Source organism: Brienomyrus brachyistius, chromosome 4 (assembly GCF_023856365.1).
Source record: "Brienomyrus brachyistius isolate T26 chromosome 4, BBRACH_0.4, whole genome shotgun sequence".
Lineage (NCBI taxonomy): Eukaryota > Metazoa > Chordata > Actinopteri > Osteoglossiformes > Mormyridae > Brienomyrus > Brienomyrus brachyistius.
This window is the reverse complement of record NC_064536.1, coordinates 7,070,624-7,087,393: the sequence shown is the minus strand read 5'-3', so window position 1 is coordinate 7,087,393 and position 16,770 is coordinate 7,070,624.

The window sequence follows — 16,770 nt, the reverse complement described above, 5'->3', positions numbered from 1 at the left end:
AAACTTTTTACAATGTCTGTCACACTCATGTCAGAGAAATTGGTCTCTCTCCTTTCCAGCCGAAAAGTCACATCTTAGGACACCGAAGCTTGTATGTGTCATTTTCCAAGTCCTTTTAGCGTCTATGATTATCGAAAACGTCGCCTATCAACTGCATAAGGTCCTACGGAAAGCTTTCTCCCGCAAGCAGCGACAGGAGTATGAGGAAGGTCTCTGCTTGAGCGTTGTATGTTTATCTGTCTCGGCTTGTTCACGCGCAATAAATTCTGTACATTGTGTGAATGGATTCTCTGCACGGAAACCTTAAATGTTTGTGTGTGTACCAGAGGCGTTGGGAATGCAACATGGAAGGAAATGGACTTTCACATTGATCTGTAGTTAAACCTTCCGGAATTCTCAAACGTCGATTGATTTCACTGGGTAGTCAGTGTTAATTCTTTCATTTACAGTGTTTTTATTATAATATGTGACAGGAACACATGAGCAGCTCATCAGGGTGAATCCCTTAGCGTGCATTGAGCTGTATTAATGGGAGAATCCATGCTAAGTGAAACTTGGATCAGTGCCAGTGATTGAACTTTTTATACTTTTGTAGTGATATTTTCCAGGGTAATTCAGATTGTTTAATTACTGTGTCCATCTTGGGTCTAAATCCTTAGGAGTTATGCCTGGGTGCATAGTGTTCTTAAAGGTTACGCTACCTGTTGGTCAAAAATGGTATGACAAGGCTGGAGATGAGATATACTGGCTGGAGACACCTGAAAAAACGATGGCAGGATAACCAAGAATAATGAAAACTGGGGCGCTCGTTTGGCTGGTTCTTCCGGCAGAAGCTCAGAGATGATTAGCTGATACAAAACCTGGTGGATGATCACAGCTTCTTTGTTTGCATCCCTCTCTTGTTATGGAGGAAAAAATGATGATCAGCCATGAGTTGGATCCCTGGCCATGAAAGTATATAATCTTTATTCAGAGGCTTCAGATCTTTAATTCCAGGCTCTGGAGTACTCAGCTGTGTTGTCTCTATTTCAAGACCCTTGCAGCTGTACACATTTAAATTGCCACAGAAATGAGCCCAGACTACATGCTAGAGACGTCCTTTACACCTAATTGCCAGGATACAGACTAAACAGTGGATGATAATCTTTCCATCGTCATCTCCTAATGATCAACCACAATGACAAGAAGATTCTAGGGTGTAATCTTGTGTATATCCTTTTAAGAACAGCCAGGGGTGATTTGCACAAAGTTAACATTTTTCTTAAAGTCCGAGTTAAGGTATCCTTAAAATAAAACCGGTTGCACAAAACATGCTTAAGTCTATTCCTTAAGGTTTCCTTAAAATGTACCCCTAAGTGTTTAAGTTCACCTAAGTATCCTGGTCTTATACTTAGGGAGCACCTTAAAGTTCCCCTAACCTCTGCACAAAAGACCCCAACAATCAAAGTAAGGAAAAGAGCTTAAGTTAATGGTGATAAATGTAGAAAATGAACACGTCTTGAGAGCGTCCTAAAATAAGGCCCCAATTACAAATTACGCTAATGAGATAGAAAGTTTCCATCATGATTCAGAGGTATAGCTTGGGATTTATATTAAAAAAAGCTATGATTTGATTAAATAGCAAATAATATTTAGGAGATAGGAAGAGTGGCAATAAATGCAGAAAATTAAGGCATCCTGTGACTGGAAGTACCCAATGAATATGATTAATGATGATCAATTGATTTTGCATTATAGATTTGACCGGCTGTCAATTTATTTATTTTATTTATTTATACGACCAGTGACATGTTTATAATCCATTATTAAATTAGATAATTAATATGGGAAGCGAAACAGAAATTTTAAATGACTTCGTACCCTTTGTCATAAAATCCATTAGACTACAGTTTTATTTTTGTCATACTAATGAAGAACACTAACATTTGTGATGCTATATCTTCCTGACTGGCATCCCATCCAGGGTGTCTTGTGCTGCCCCCTCCCTATGTCTATAACCAGGATTAGCAGCTAGAAAGTGGATGGATAGTTGGATGGATGGATGGATGGATGGATATATATATATCCCCCTTGGGGGGAGAGGCACATCGGTACAATAAGGGGCCAAATGTCGAGTGGGAGGGGCAATGTCGAGTAGGAGGTGCAGTGTGGGAGGGGTTTATAACTGGTATCAACTCTTACCCTAACCGTAACCGTAACCCTCGTTGCTCCTCCCACTCGACACTGGCTCCCGGCTGCAGCAATATGTATCTGTTTTGGGGTGTCGGGTATCGGCCCGATACTGCGCTCAAATACTCATACTTGTATGCGTAAAAACTGTGCGATACCAACAACCGATACCACTTAATTGCAACATTAAACTAAAGGTCAAAGCCGTGGCATTTTTGTTGTTGCTGCCCAATCACATTTTGGCATCTAGCGAGAGATTTGTTAACTATAAACATTTTGGAAGGATACATTCAAAGAACACTGGTATTGGCAAATTGGTGAGTAAACGCGGAGGATGTCAGTAGTTTGGACATATTTTAAGATAATGGACGATGACAGAAGTAAAACAGAATGTAAGCTCTGTTCTGCTAAAGTGTGAGGAGGAAGAAGGGACAGCACGTCATTAAACACAAGCAATTTGATCAAACATCTAAAGACGCACTATACCGCAGAGTACAGGGAGTTTGCTTATGCTAGCAGAGAAAGAACAACACACTTCAGCGCAAATTCCGGAGAAGCAAGAGAAAATGAAAGTTAGATATAATTAACGTTTCCGGTTTCATAAAATATAAGTACACCGGGATGTGTGCTTTCTTTGTGCTACCAAGCGTACCAATCACAGCTAGGTCTTCCGGACTGCGTCCCGCGACATGACTTAGGTTTCAGGTAAACAAATACATATATATAAATTTCATGAATTGTCATTTTATATTATTATATACACACACTATATGCATATATATATATATATATATATATATATATATATATATATATATATATATATGTCTGTGTGTGTGTGTGTATGTATATATATATATATACATACACACACACACACACACACACGCATATATATATATATATATATATATATATATATATATATATATATATATATATATATATATATATATATATATATATATATACAATAAAAGCCAGACAGAGGCTAAATCTAAATTAGGAAAGCTTTGTTTAAGGTTTTAGTTAAGCCTGAAGTTGCCTCACACATAAAAGAATGATCACAGTGTTTTCCACGTAGTTAGGCAAAAACCTATAGCTTATTAAATTAAACACTGGTATCGGATCGGTACTCGGTATAGCCCAATACTCAAAGGCCAGGTATCGGTTTTGGTATCGAGACAGAAAAAATAGGATCGGTGCATCCCTACTTTATACCTGGAAAGCCCTACATATTTCAGGAAGAAAACACCTGCTACCGTTAATGGATGATGAAGTGGTAAGCACCCATTCCCCGGTGCATCATTTGGGGCAGTTCTGATGCTGCCCTCTATCGGTCGAAATCATGTCCACAATCTCAGCTAAACGATCACGAGGAGGATCCATTTTTTTTCTTTTGGAGTGTTTATAAGGTGACATAATGGAGAGCCAGAGTGATGCTGTTTGTGGATGGATATGTTTGTATGCCAGAGAGTTGGGTTTCAGAGGTGTCCCTGTTCACACTGCGAACATCTCCGCCATCTCCTCTTCAGCTGATGAACAGCCTCATATCATTGACTGCACGCCCACGGCAGCGCCTCCCAGAGGCCGGTCGCGCTATAGGTTTGCACACACGCGCTTCCACTCCGAAGACACTCTGAGACACCCTCGCAGCTGTCTCTCCTGTCTGCTGTCTCATTATTCGTTAGACTGCGTCTGTTAATTAGCCCGGAATGCGGAGGCAATTGAAAAGAAGGCGCCTGGTTGCTATGGAAACAGGGGCGATAAGAGATTTATCCTGTTTTCAAGATGTCCGTTTTTCCCCCAATCAAAGATGCAGTTCAAGCTGTCAGCCCAGTTTTCTTAATTTGCCTTAAATACTCACTATTACGTATGACACATACTGTTGACAAACGGTTTACAATGACAGTTTTAATGATCAAAAATAATGAGGAATCCACATGGCGTCCTGAAAACTGCCTGCAACTGCTTGTACACGGGCAACCCCCTGATCTGCAGGATCTTCACACTCTGCTCCACCTTCTCCTTAGACAGGTTGTCGGGAGTGGGCGGGGTGCTGTCAGAAGAGGGCACATCTCCAGACAGACGCCACGTGGCCGTCTCATTTCGACAGCCTCAAAGCTGGAAACAGCTGCCGGCGTTCAAATAAAAATGCTCAAACCCACAGCTACCAAAAGGGGGCGCTAATATTCCCACCATCCCACAGCCCTGGATCTGTGTCAACAGTTCCCTCTTTGGGCTGTTGTAAACAATATTATTATTATTATTATTATTATTATTATTATTATTAGGAAATTTTGGGAATCCAGCTGGACGTCATAATAAAGGCAGCATACCAGATTATTTTATTAATCTGCCAAAGCCATGCATGATCTGCAGAAGTGTACAAGTCGGTTGCATGACTCTCGTAGACTTTAGAATATCACCATGATGAATTCATCTATATGGAACTGGGCTCTCAAACGAGAAGCAGATTTGGTTGGCTGGGGAAATAGTAACGGTGATTTATGGAGTCTGACCCCAGAAGGAGAGTGGCTCAGAGCTGGTGAGCCCCCAGAATGCTCCTCAGCCTGTGACACTGGCTGGGCCCAGGGGTCTAATACCCACATGATTCACCAGTGAGAAGGCTGTGGAGTGATGGAAAGAGAGAGAGAGAGAGAGAGAGAGAGAGAGAGAGAGAGAATGGAAATAGAGTGCTGGAACCTTACCAGAATAACAGAGAGTGGGTGGGGAATCCCAGGACAGTTTCATGTGAGCTTCTGAGAAAGCAGGTGCATCAGGTTAATCTCAGCCAATAAGAGAATGGGTAACAATGAGAACCCACCCATGTAAGGGTAGTGTCAGCCAATCAGAGGGAGGGTTACAATCAAAACTCACTCATGTAAGGGTAGTCTCAGCCAATCAGAAGGAACATTACAATCAAAAACCATCCATGTAAGGGTACTCTTAGCCAATCAAAGGGAGGGTTACAATCAAAACTCACTCACGTAAGGGTAGTCTCAGCAAATCAGAGGGAGGGTGACAATCAAAAACCACCCATGTAAGGGTAGTCTCAGCCAATCAGGGGGTGCGTGACAATCAGCAATCATATGGCCTTTCTTAATATCTCAAAAGACAGCTGTCTTGCTGTGAAAGAAGCCTATAATGGAAGGCTGAATTGCACAGGGGCCTCGGGCAGCGAAAGTGACACTGAGCGCGGTCTCTCCACTTAACAGCTTCAGCCAGCCGCATCCCCAGCTGGTACGTACATGACCAAATGACACAATAAGTCATACCGCTCAATGGCATCCATTACGCCGTTGCTATGGGAATTAAGTCGATGGACTGCAGAGTTGGAACAGCAGCCTTGAGACCCTTGGACAGTGACAGCACTGTGTTTTGCGTGTAAAATAATAGCAGCAGGTCCCAGGAAGTGTGAAATATTGGCCGTGTGTTGCGGACTGCGATCGCATCGGGACACTATGGGAATCCAGCACTGCGGGCAGGGGCGTATCCAGCGGAGGGGGCACAGGGACACTGGCCCCTGCTGAAAGCTGAGTGGCCTCTGGAGCATCTCATCTCCTGTCACTCATCCGTTCAAAACATATAATTGGTTAATGTATGAATTATTGCCCCTCATGCGTCCGGCACCATAAAAAATATCCTCAAATTGCCCCCAGGGGAAAAGCGACTGTTGAGGTCAAGGTGAAAGACAGGGGAGGGCCCACAACTGGGAGGTAATTAGCAGTAATCAGTAAATGGCAATTAAGCAGCTGGAGAGCTGGTAATCCCAGGCGGTTTATCTGTTGTACCACCGAGTAGAACAGTGTCAGCAAATATAAGAATAAACACACAGGTAAAAAAAGAAAAGCTTTGAAAACAAAGTAAAGTTGTCTGCAAAAATAAAATATCACATTAGCACCTCGGAGAGATGTGGGCTTTCACATAACATGCTGATGTCGTTTAAACCTCTTTGACGGGTGGTTTTCACAGTGAGATGTTCATTAAGCGTCGAGATTAATAGCCCCAACCCCCCCCATCCCCCCCCCGGCGAGCAGCTGAAGCAGTTTGCTTTGATACTCTTGAACGAAACAGCTAAATGTGAGGGAGATAAGATACCACACCTGCTGTAATCATACTGCCATACTCTTCATAAACAAAGAAGAAAATAGCAAAAAATTACACACTCCATATAAGCGTCTCCCTATTGAATGATACTGTATGCATCTCTGATTAAAGTTTTATCATTCCCGATGACATCAGCAAGCCGTTGCTTTTCTCCACACTAAATAAAAATGCTTCATTTGTTGGGTTATCTTGATTCTGCAGTGTAACACACAGGTTGAAAACGCACAAATCTGCTTTACACACCAGGCCCGTCTGCTATTTTAATGATATTTTTCAAAAGCAACACTACAGAGGTGTTTTGAAATCTTGGAGATAGAATTTGCCAAAAGGGGGTCGAGGGCAGGGGCGTTTATAGACGTTGAGAAGAATCAGCGGCTAAGTCAAGTTTACCTCGGGCTTAACTTTTTTTTAAAGGAAGATTGGCATCGAGGCTAAAAGACTCGACACTATGGTCCCGAGTGATTGGACCCAACAATGTCCATAGTGGGAGTGGAAGGGTTACCCAACAATATCCATCCATCCATTTTCCAAACCGCTTATCCTACTGGGTCGTGGGGGGTCCGGAGCCTATCCCAGAAGCAATGGGCACGAGGCAGGGAACAACCCAGGATGGGGGGCCAGCCCATCGCAGGGCACACTCACACACCATTCACTCACACAAGCACTCCTACGGGCAATTTAGCAACTCCAATTAGCATGTTTTTGGACTGTGGGGGGAAACCGGAGTACCCGGAGGAAACCCCACGACGACATGGGGAGAACATGCAAACTCCACACACATGTGACCCCGGCGGAGACTGGAACCCGGGTCCCAACAGTGCTAACCACTGCACCACCGTGCCGCCCACCCAACAATATGATTTGCTGAATTTTGTCACCATGATTTCAAAGAGCCACTATATACCCGAAATACCACAGTATAACAGAAATACCAAAGCATACCATATCGCTGCCCAAGCCTGCGCAAATGCATATCATAGTTTATGGCTTGTGTAAACAGGGCGGGAGAGGAATGGAACATTCTGGATTACTGTCACTAAATAAAGAAGTTACGTCTTCACAAGCAGGAGCTGCTGGGGTGTGGAGGGGAGCTCAGTCTGTCATTATATGCTAATACCCAGCTTAATTCACACCTCGGGTCTTACGGAAAGACTAACTTGGACCTGTCAGCCATAAACGCGATAATGATGCACAGGGATGGAACATTTTCTTCATTCATCATCCCGACGTCGCTCATTATCGAATAACTGGGGTCAATGATGAAATCCTCAGACTCGATGTGACCTTGGTGATGGGGGTGTCTGGACCAGTGCAACACGCCAGACAGAGCAGAAAAGCCAGGAGGCCACACAAATAAGCGCTAATCCACACTTAGGACTAGACGAATTATTCGAATTAAGCGGTGTCAGACGGTGTAACGGGAATGGACCAGCCTGGCCCGTTCTGAGCACTGTCCCTGGAGCCGCGTTAAGAACGTCCCCTGGGAAAACATGGGACTCATTACTCAGACGTCACGTGACCACGAGCTGGGCTGTGCACCAGTAACTTTCTCATCATTATGGGGCAGATCTCGTTGGAAGCAGTAAATTCACATTTTATGTAGTTTTTGAGAAAACAGGGTCAGACAGTCAGGGGTTGAGAGCCTTGCTCAAGGGTCCAACGGTAAAACTACAATGCTGACCCAGGGAACTGAACCACTGACCTTCCGATCACAGGCTCATTGTCCTAACCCACTAAGGCGTACACTGAAATATTTCATATTTTATAGCGGGTATGGACCGAATTTGTGCTGTACATTATGTACCATGGACACTGAAGGTACCTGGCAGATTTGACTATAAAAAACAGATGCAACCCCTCCACCGTCCCGGTGAACCCCTCCACAACCCCTCCGCTGCCCCAATGAACCCCTCCCTCGTCCTGGTGAGCCCCTAGGCCACCCTGGTGAACCCCTCCACAACCCCTCCTCTGCCCTGGTAAACCCCTCCACCGTCATGGTTAACTTCTCCCACGCCCCGGAGAACCCCTCCACAACCCCTCCACCGTCCCAGTGAACCCCTCCACAACCCCTCCGCTGCCCCAATGAACCCCTCCCTCGTCCTGGTGAGCCCCTAGGCCACCCTGGTGAACCCCTCCACAACCCCTCCTCTGCCCTGGTAAACCCCTCCACCGTCATGGTTAACTTCTCCCACGCCCCGGAGAACCCCTCCACAACCCCTCCGCCGTCCCAGTAAACCCCTCCACCATCCCGGTGAACCCCTCCCCCACCCCGGTGGACCCCTCCACAACCCCTCTGCCGTCCCGGTGAACATACTGAAGCACTGAGAAAATGCTTGACCAGCAAAGAGGAATGACATTTTTCAGTGTGACCAGTGGGGGAGGGGGCAGAGAACTATATCTCCATGACAACGTAAGCGCACATGTACCCCATTAGCCGTGGTGTGTCAGCTAAATAGGGTGTGTTTGTGCTACGAGAAAGCACCGTGATTGTTTTTGCGGGTCTCCACATTGTTGTACCGTGAAGAAGGTGGGATTTTCTAATTCCATTTTCCATTAACAGGCCTGGATTTTGGGCAGGGCTTTCTCATGCCTGTAGGATGTGGAATTTGCCTCCCAGCCCCCCCACCCAGATGAATCTTGCTCCCTCTGGGGTCAGGGGCTGGGTTCACACGGTCCAAGAGTGGCCGGTGTTCTGTCATCCTGGTGCCTTTGTGCCCGTACATGGTTTTCATGGAGCAATGTCCAAACCCCCCCCCCCCCCCCCGACTATAATGGTACTTGGCCTGTTGATCTGGCGCTGGGTTCTGTTCTGCCCCAACGGGGGACCTACAATCGCACAGTGTTCCTGCCAGAAGGACAGAAGAGGTTGCAAGAGGACAGGAGGGCTAAAGGCCGGGGGTGGGGGGGGGATATGAGGGTTAATGGCAGTCAGGGGGCTCTCAATGGAAACTCATGCCAGCGGGCTGAAGGGCTTCACCATCAGTCAGATGGCGGTTATCATGGTAACACAGCATCCTATTCATTTACATCACAAAATGAGACAGACTGATTTGTTTACAATAACGCCGCGTTTGTTTCATAAGTTTAGGAATTAATTGAGACATAAATGTGGCTAAACGAAAGCGGGCATGAGCCTGACGATCAGGCCGCCCCTGAAGCCCGAACCACTCGCAGGACTGACGCCTGGGCAGCTCAGAGCTGAACATATGGCCGCCGAACGCGGAGCCGCCGCACTCCCTCCCGCGTGTGACCAACATCACAGGGATTGACCATATGCACCGTTCCGAGAAGAGCGGGCCGGCTGCCAGTGGCTGCTCCGCGCCCTCGCAGTGCTCTAGCAACATTGTGGAAACGTTACTGTTCCTGCTGCAGAATCGAGGGAGTGCCCACTCTGTGTCGTTAAGCGTCTCCCTCTAGCCGCCGTTATTACACTCCCTCGTAATTGCTGATCGCCATGGCAACCTCGACCTGGTCTCTGATCCGCTCACCTGTTTTGCCTCTGCGCTGGCAAGCGGGTATGGAATGGGATCGGAATGTTCTGGAATGACATGTGTTGACCAAGTGGGTCTAGTGAAGTTCCAGCAGTAGCGAAGCACCAGTGGGTGGTGAAGCACCAAGTGTTAATGAAGGACCAGCAGTGGTGAAGCACCAAGTGTTAATGAAGGACCAGCAGTGGTGAAGCACCAAGTGTTAATGAAGGACCAGCAGTGGTGAAGCACCAAGTGTTAATGAAGGACCAGCAGTGGTGAAGCACCAAGTGTTAATGAAGGACCAGCAGTGGTGAAGCACCAAGTGTTAATGAAGGACTAGCAGTGGTGAAGCACCAAGTGTTAATGAAGGACCAGCAATGGTGAAGCACCAAGTGTTAATGAAGGACCAGCAGTGGTGAAGCACCAAGTATTAATGAAGGACCAGCAGTGGTGAAGCACCAAGTGTTAATGAAGGACCAGCAGTGATGAAGCACCAAGTGTTAATGAAGGACCAGCAGTGGTGAAGCACCAAGTGTTAATGAAGGACCAGCAGTGGTGAAGAACGAAGTATTAGGTTTCGCTTTGACACAGCAGTTCAGTGTGTAATGACCTAGCCTCACACCGACAGGGTCTGTGGTTTCCTGCATCAACGCTCCAATGCATCACTCTAATTTCAACAGGAAATCTAAAGCAGATGACACGTTTTTCTTCATCTTTTAGTCATTTCATCCTGACTATAAAAGAAACACACATGCAGACATATGCATGCATAGGAGGTCACATGCAAGGTCAAATGCACAATAAAAGTCAAATACAGACACACGCATGTTTACAAGGCCATAGACGCACAGACATGCATGTTCATATCAAATTCAAGCATCGGTCGAACATCTGATGAAGGTTCTACACACGTATAAACATGCACACACGCACACACCTGTGGCTAGGCAACCACTTCTAAAAAGCCTCAGTGACCTCTACACAAATATACATAAATTAATTTTGCTTCATGCTGTGTGCCTTTGTGTGAAAATAATTATGCTGTGTGCTGAAAGTGCAGAAACAGTGGGAGGGGCAGATACAGGGGGTGGGGCAGAAACGGGGGGTGGGGCAGAAGCAGGAGGCGGGGCAGATGCAGAGGGTGAGACGGGCCACATCACTGGGGGTCCCATTTCAGTAGCAGCGTGAGCTTCTCTTCTGACCTCTGATCACACCCACAGAAAAAAGCTAAGAGGTGAGGTGTGTACGTCCCCCTTTATAGGTGCCCACCCCGCTCTAGCTGCAGGTGCGGAGAGCACAAAAAGCGTGTCTGTATGTGTGTGTGTGTGTGAGAGAGAGAGACAGACTGAAACAGAGACAGACAGAGAGAGACAGAGAAAGAGGCAGACAGACAGACAGAAAGAGAGAGATATGCTCCCTTTTTACCTGCTTACAATGCATTGTTCTTCATGTTATTGTAAAACAAAAACAAAAGCATTTCATTGGTCACTGCGTGATGAATTAATAGCAGAAATTACAAACTGAAAGTAGCATCACAACAACTAGATAATAGGAGCACCTTGGCAGGGCGCAGCCTTTTACGGGCGTCTGTCCCTCTCGGGGTCTGTGTGCTGGATTGTAATACCCTCCCAGAAACACTATCCCAAAGCATCTCAGATAGTTCAAGTCAAACAATCTACCTGAAGGTCCTTTCAGATATTAAGAAGTATTTTGTCCGATGTGTGATTTATAGCTCAAAAGGTGTTCTGAATACCAAAAGAAGACAAACATCATAAAAATGCAAAGGCAATCAGAGCTTCTACACTTATTGGATACTGTAAATGCCTTGTTGGGTTAACATCCATTTTTTAATGGTGTCGGTTCAGTGTCAAAGGTAATTAGAGCAGGATCATGGGCCAGGTCATGTGTGTTGTTCCACGGTCAGTACAATCCGTGCCATCCACTGTAAAACCCACTATTAGAAACGTTAATCGTTAATCTCCCAATTAAAGTCTCTCAGAGTCTTTCTTTCCCCGTAAAGAATGATGCAACTGTTAAAGTAATTAACTTGTCAGCCGAGAGCTGCTGCTTAAATGAGGCAGAATGCTCAGATTTAATTAGCAGCGAGTGTCTGTTCCATCACAGATAGTGGCGGGATTTTGCACACAGGTCATGCTGGAACATTCCAAACTCCACAGAGGCAGAAAAAAACTGCCTGTAATGGCCGCATTACTCTGTGAACTCTTCGTTTTATCACTTTGTGTGTCTGTGAGTAAATTCATGTAGTTAACTAAAAATAATGCAATTAATTAAAAGCATTTTTGACGCTAACCTTAACCCTCATCAAGGTAGCACTGGATGCCTCTGGATCTGAAGTTTAGCTCCCAGTGAGGAGGAAGAGGATGCATGATGAAGGATGACTCCCCCTCCCTCCCCCGGGTCATTGTAATTAGTACTGGGGCCTGTATCACAAAGCAAGATTTGTTGGTTAGAGAGATAACTTATCGGATTTAAGGTGCCCCTGTATAAACGAACTTTATTTTTCTTCTTGTACATTTAGCCCGGACTACCTTAAATCCAGAAAGTTATCTCGCTAACCCAAAAATCAAGCTGCATGCTACAGGTCCCAGATCAGCTCACACTAATCATTTCCCTGAATCATATTCCTCTCCCCAGATTTTCCTTGGTATGGCAAAACCACTCCTGCTCATTCTAAACCTTAAACCTCTACTCTGTAAGTAAAATCCTCTTTTTAAATCTGATCCGTATGTATACATTGCACTGTTTACATATTTATTAATCCTTTTGACTTGACTTTGACCTGTTTAATAGCACATTTAGCACTCTAGTTTATAGTTGTTTCTAACTTGTGCTAACCTGGGGCCAGAAGGATAAACAGAATAAGATTTTCATCATATAGCGTAACTGGCATTTTGACAAGAAACTCTCGGATCTCAAGGGGTCTGTTTCATGAAGCAAAATTTCTTGCTTAGCCAGATAACTTGTTGGATTTAAGGTACTCTGGGCTAAATAGACTTTACCTTTTGTGCACTTACATTTTGTCCAGACTACCTTAAATCTGACAAGTGATCCTGCTATTCAAGAAATCCTGCTTTGTGAAACAGGCCTCCATCTCCAAGGATGAAATCATGCACCAGTGCTCTTTAATGAGCGGAGCAGACTCGCCGCTACCATTGAAATTCATGGCCATGACCAGACTGCATATATTCTGATCTTTAGGTGTGTTGGCACAGAAGTGTCACTTCACCTGTCACCCCAGACCCCCCCTGTCTCCCCCCCCTGTCTGAATGTGAGGTTATACCTCCCTATCACAGCCCTTCTCTCCAGCTGGGGACAGGGTAGGTGGGGGTGAGCGCCCCTGTCTAAGCCCAGCCTCCCCCTTTGACAGGAGGCAGCTGGTGCTGGCACGTTCTCACTTGGCAGTGGGGGCTGGGGGGGGGGGGGGGGTTGGGGGTGCCACTTGCCATGTTATGTCATCGTCTTGAAGAGAGCAGTAACCCCTTTATTTTCAGGATGTAATGGAATGGCCCAGGCTTAGACGGGCTCGTGTCGTTAGAAGCACCTTGACAACTACAAGTAAGTGAAAAGGACTGAACCCCCCCCCCCCCCCCCCTCGCTTTCGGTTGAACCTGCTGGGGAGATTTAGGCCAGGCCTGTAGCCTATAGCCCTGGGTTATCAACAGGACCCTCACTCCTGGGCATAAAGTCACGGGCCAAACTTTTTACTCTACGACCCAATGAAAATGGCCATGTGAACTACTTTTGGGTCGTGACCCAATAACTGAGAAACAGTAGTTTTATAGGGTGGCAGTAGCGTGAGCAGTGGTCATTAAACTAAAAAAGAGAGTCTGAGCTCATAATGTGGAATGATGTCGGAGATGTTAACCGTTAGAGTTCATGGTCGGGGGGGGCACGTCGGAGATGCACGTCCCCGTTCACATGACAACACTCTCCCTGCTATGACTACTCAGACGCTTAAATACCAGTGCTGAATTCAGACTCTGCCTCTCAGCAAGGGATGGGGGTCTTTCTGATCGAACCCCCCGCTGCCTTTTCTCCAGAGGCATTAGCTGCTGAAAATGGCCGCCGCCTTGATTGGTAAACATGTTCCTGAAGCACGACCCAAAGCCGGGGCCTTATCACGCATGAGGGATGCACAGTACAGCCTCACTGGGAAAGATTTATGAAAAAGATCAGGCTTCGCATGAAGAACCTGCTGGATCACTGGCCCCAAGATGCATTTGATAGGGGCCTTGAGGGTGCCAGCCTGCACACCCGGGGTAATTAGCTCACGGGGGGGGGCTGTTATTCTAATATTTGAAGCCAGCTGACTTCCAGCCCCTGTAAATAACGCTTTCCATGGCACGGAATCCAAGCATAGATCAAAACTTTCAGTCAGTGAGCCCCCCCCCCCCGCCCCCCGCAGTGAATTGTTCAATTACAGCTGCAGAATCCATCTGAATAACTGCCCCAGTGCCATCTCTGACATGCGCACTGAGGAACGATACGACAGGGCCTCCGGAGCGCGACATGCCTGCCCTGCAGTGGGGGTGTCAGCGATACGTAATCATGCTCCCCTGTACGCTCTCCAGCAGTGTGACGCTTTGTCAGTTCACTCGAAACACTCCTTCCCCTCCCCTGATTGGCCTGTATCGATTGGCGTGCTGTCCGTCAGGCTCCGGGTTTGCTGTGCATCGCCATGGAAACAACTAAATGCACAGGTGAGGTGAAATAGGGGAACAAGCGGACGCCGATAATGGACCAGGAAATGTAGACCCTTCAAGCATGCATTTTAGAAACATGTGAGAAGGTGACCGCTAAAACCTGAAGCTTTATCTTACACACCACCCAAGGCTAAAGGAGTGAGAAATCAGATTCTTTCTTTTAATCAGAATATGGTTATCCTTCAAATCCGACCCATGCAGGAACGTACCTTTGTTGCATACAGTACAGCTTCTACAGAGGCTACTCTTGTGTGAAGCTCAAATGAGTGAAAAACAGCATCTCTGTGCGAGGTTACTGTACCATAGCTCATAAAAAAGACCCAGGGGACAACTGTAATAAACTAGCTTTGACATGAACAAATACTTTGAGGGGTCAAAGCTGATTTCATTACTGCGACAGGGCTATTGAAAATGCAGATGCACGGGGAGCTGGAGAGAGACTCTGAATACAAACGAGCATCTCGTTGCACCTGCCGGGCCCAAGGGGGCAGCAGCAGAGTGGGGGGCTGCTGTCGGTTCACAGCGACATGCTACACGAGCCCTGTGCTGGGGTACAGACTACAAGATGCTTCTGCTGCCTCTTTGAGACTCAGTTAGACTTTGTATTTACTTTCAGTTACAATATACAGCAGTGACAATATCATCAGAAACAAAAGTCATATCGGTTCCTCTAGTAAACAGTAAAGGCCATTTCTATTCAAGCAATAAGGAGTAAGGTTCATCCCATGTCCTTGCATCAAGTTAATCCCATTTCTACTCCTTCAATCAATCTTTCCAATCATCAGTAAAGACAACGCCCATTCCTCGAAATAGCAAAAATCTATTTCAATAATATTTACACAAGCAAGATCAGTCGTACCTGTGCTAAATCTGCAGTGAAGTTTGAGAGCATCAATACTGAAATGAAGTTAAAATGTCTTGTCCTACCTGAACAGCCAAGGGTGTATTACAGCATTGACCCTGGAGGGGGCAGCATTGAGCTATTCTCACCGAGGTCTCGTGGGATAAACCCTGAAAAATACTGCCTTCTCGTCCTCCAAACAGTGTGTGGTGATATGACAAGCAGGCCCAGCATAAAATGCTTGTTTGCTTTGCAGGAGAACAGAAGACACAGAAAACTGCGCAGATTTACACCATCAACCACATAAAAAGAGTGATTTAAAAAAAACTATCGCGGTGCATCCTGGACATTTAGTGTCCATTTTCACACCCAGGTCATCAGGCGACAGAAGCATGTCACACGGTGATTAATGACCTAAGCTCAGGATTGGAAGGTTCACCTGGGACATTTGTGCTGTTGTACCCTGGAGTGAGGTTATTAAACAAGCTCCTTTTAGGTACACAGGAAACAAATCTAGTGATGAATTGCTCATTTCATCTCACGCCTTGGCCCTCCATTAATCCAGAATTGCTTCTCGTCAAAAATTAACTGCACATAGGAATATGGCATCCCACACACATTGTGTTAAAGAATAATGAAAAGATGCTGATGATGAATTGAAGAGACTGGTCTTGGGGGGGGGGGGGGGGGGGACTGCATAATTAAACAAAGCACTGAAAGAAATCAGTCATTTTGACAGAGAGATCTCACAAACCATGCAGATCTCGGCATTATATGAGGATGTTCAATGAGTATTACTTAAAAGCATACCTCTGCCTGAACCGGATTTTTCTAATTCAGAATTCAGGGACAGCGGTGGAATACAAGTGAAAAAGACAATAAAGTCTTAGGCCAAGATTTTATTAGTGAGTTGATGGAACTTTAATAACCTGGAGACAAGGAACCAAAATGGCATGAACTGTACCAAAGTTTGCTAGCCAGTGTCAGTCAAAGCTGCAGTGAAGTTTCTGCCCCAGTGAAGTGAATTGCCAGATGAGCAAATCTAATTTTGATCACAATCTTAAAACTTCAGTTACGCTTTTCCTTTTAGTCTTTTTTTTTGTTATAATTTGTGCCATTTCATTTTCTTTTCTCTATATTCCTATTGTTATAATTATTTCTGCTTTTTCTGATCCGCGATAACATACAGACCTATATTTAATATTAGCGGACACCTAACAGGAAGCACACAGCGTTTGAAATCATACTTAATTCATTCATTTAAAACACTCAGAGGAAATTAGACAATTCGGTATATTTCAAGAGCTACACGTGAAGGTGAATTAAAATAAAAAGCAAAACTTACGTTTAGTCTGAATCATCATTTGTAAATTTATTCTACCTATCACAAGATTTATTTTAAAGCATATCTGGAGATTATATAACACGATTTGGAGGGGAAAAAAATCGTTATAAA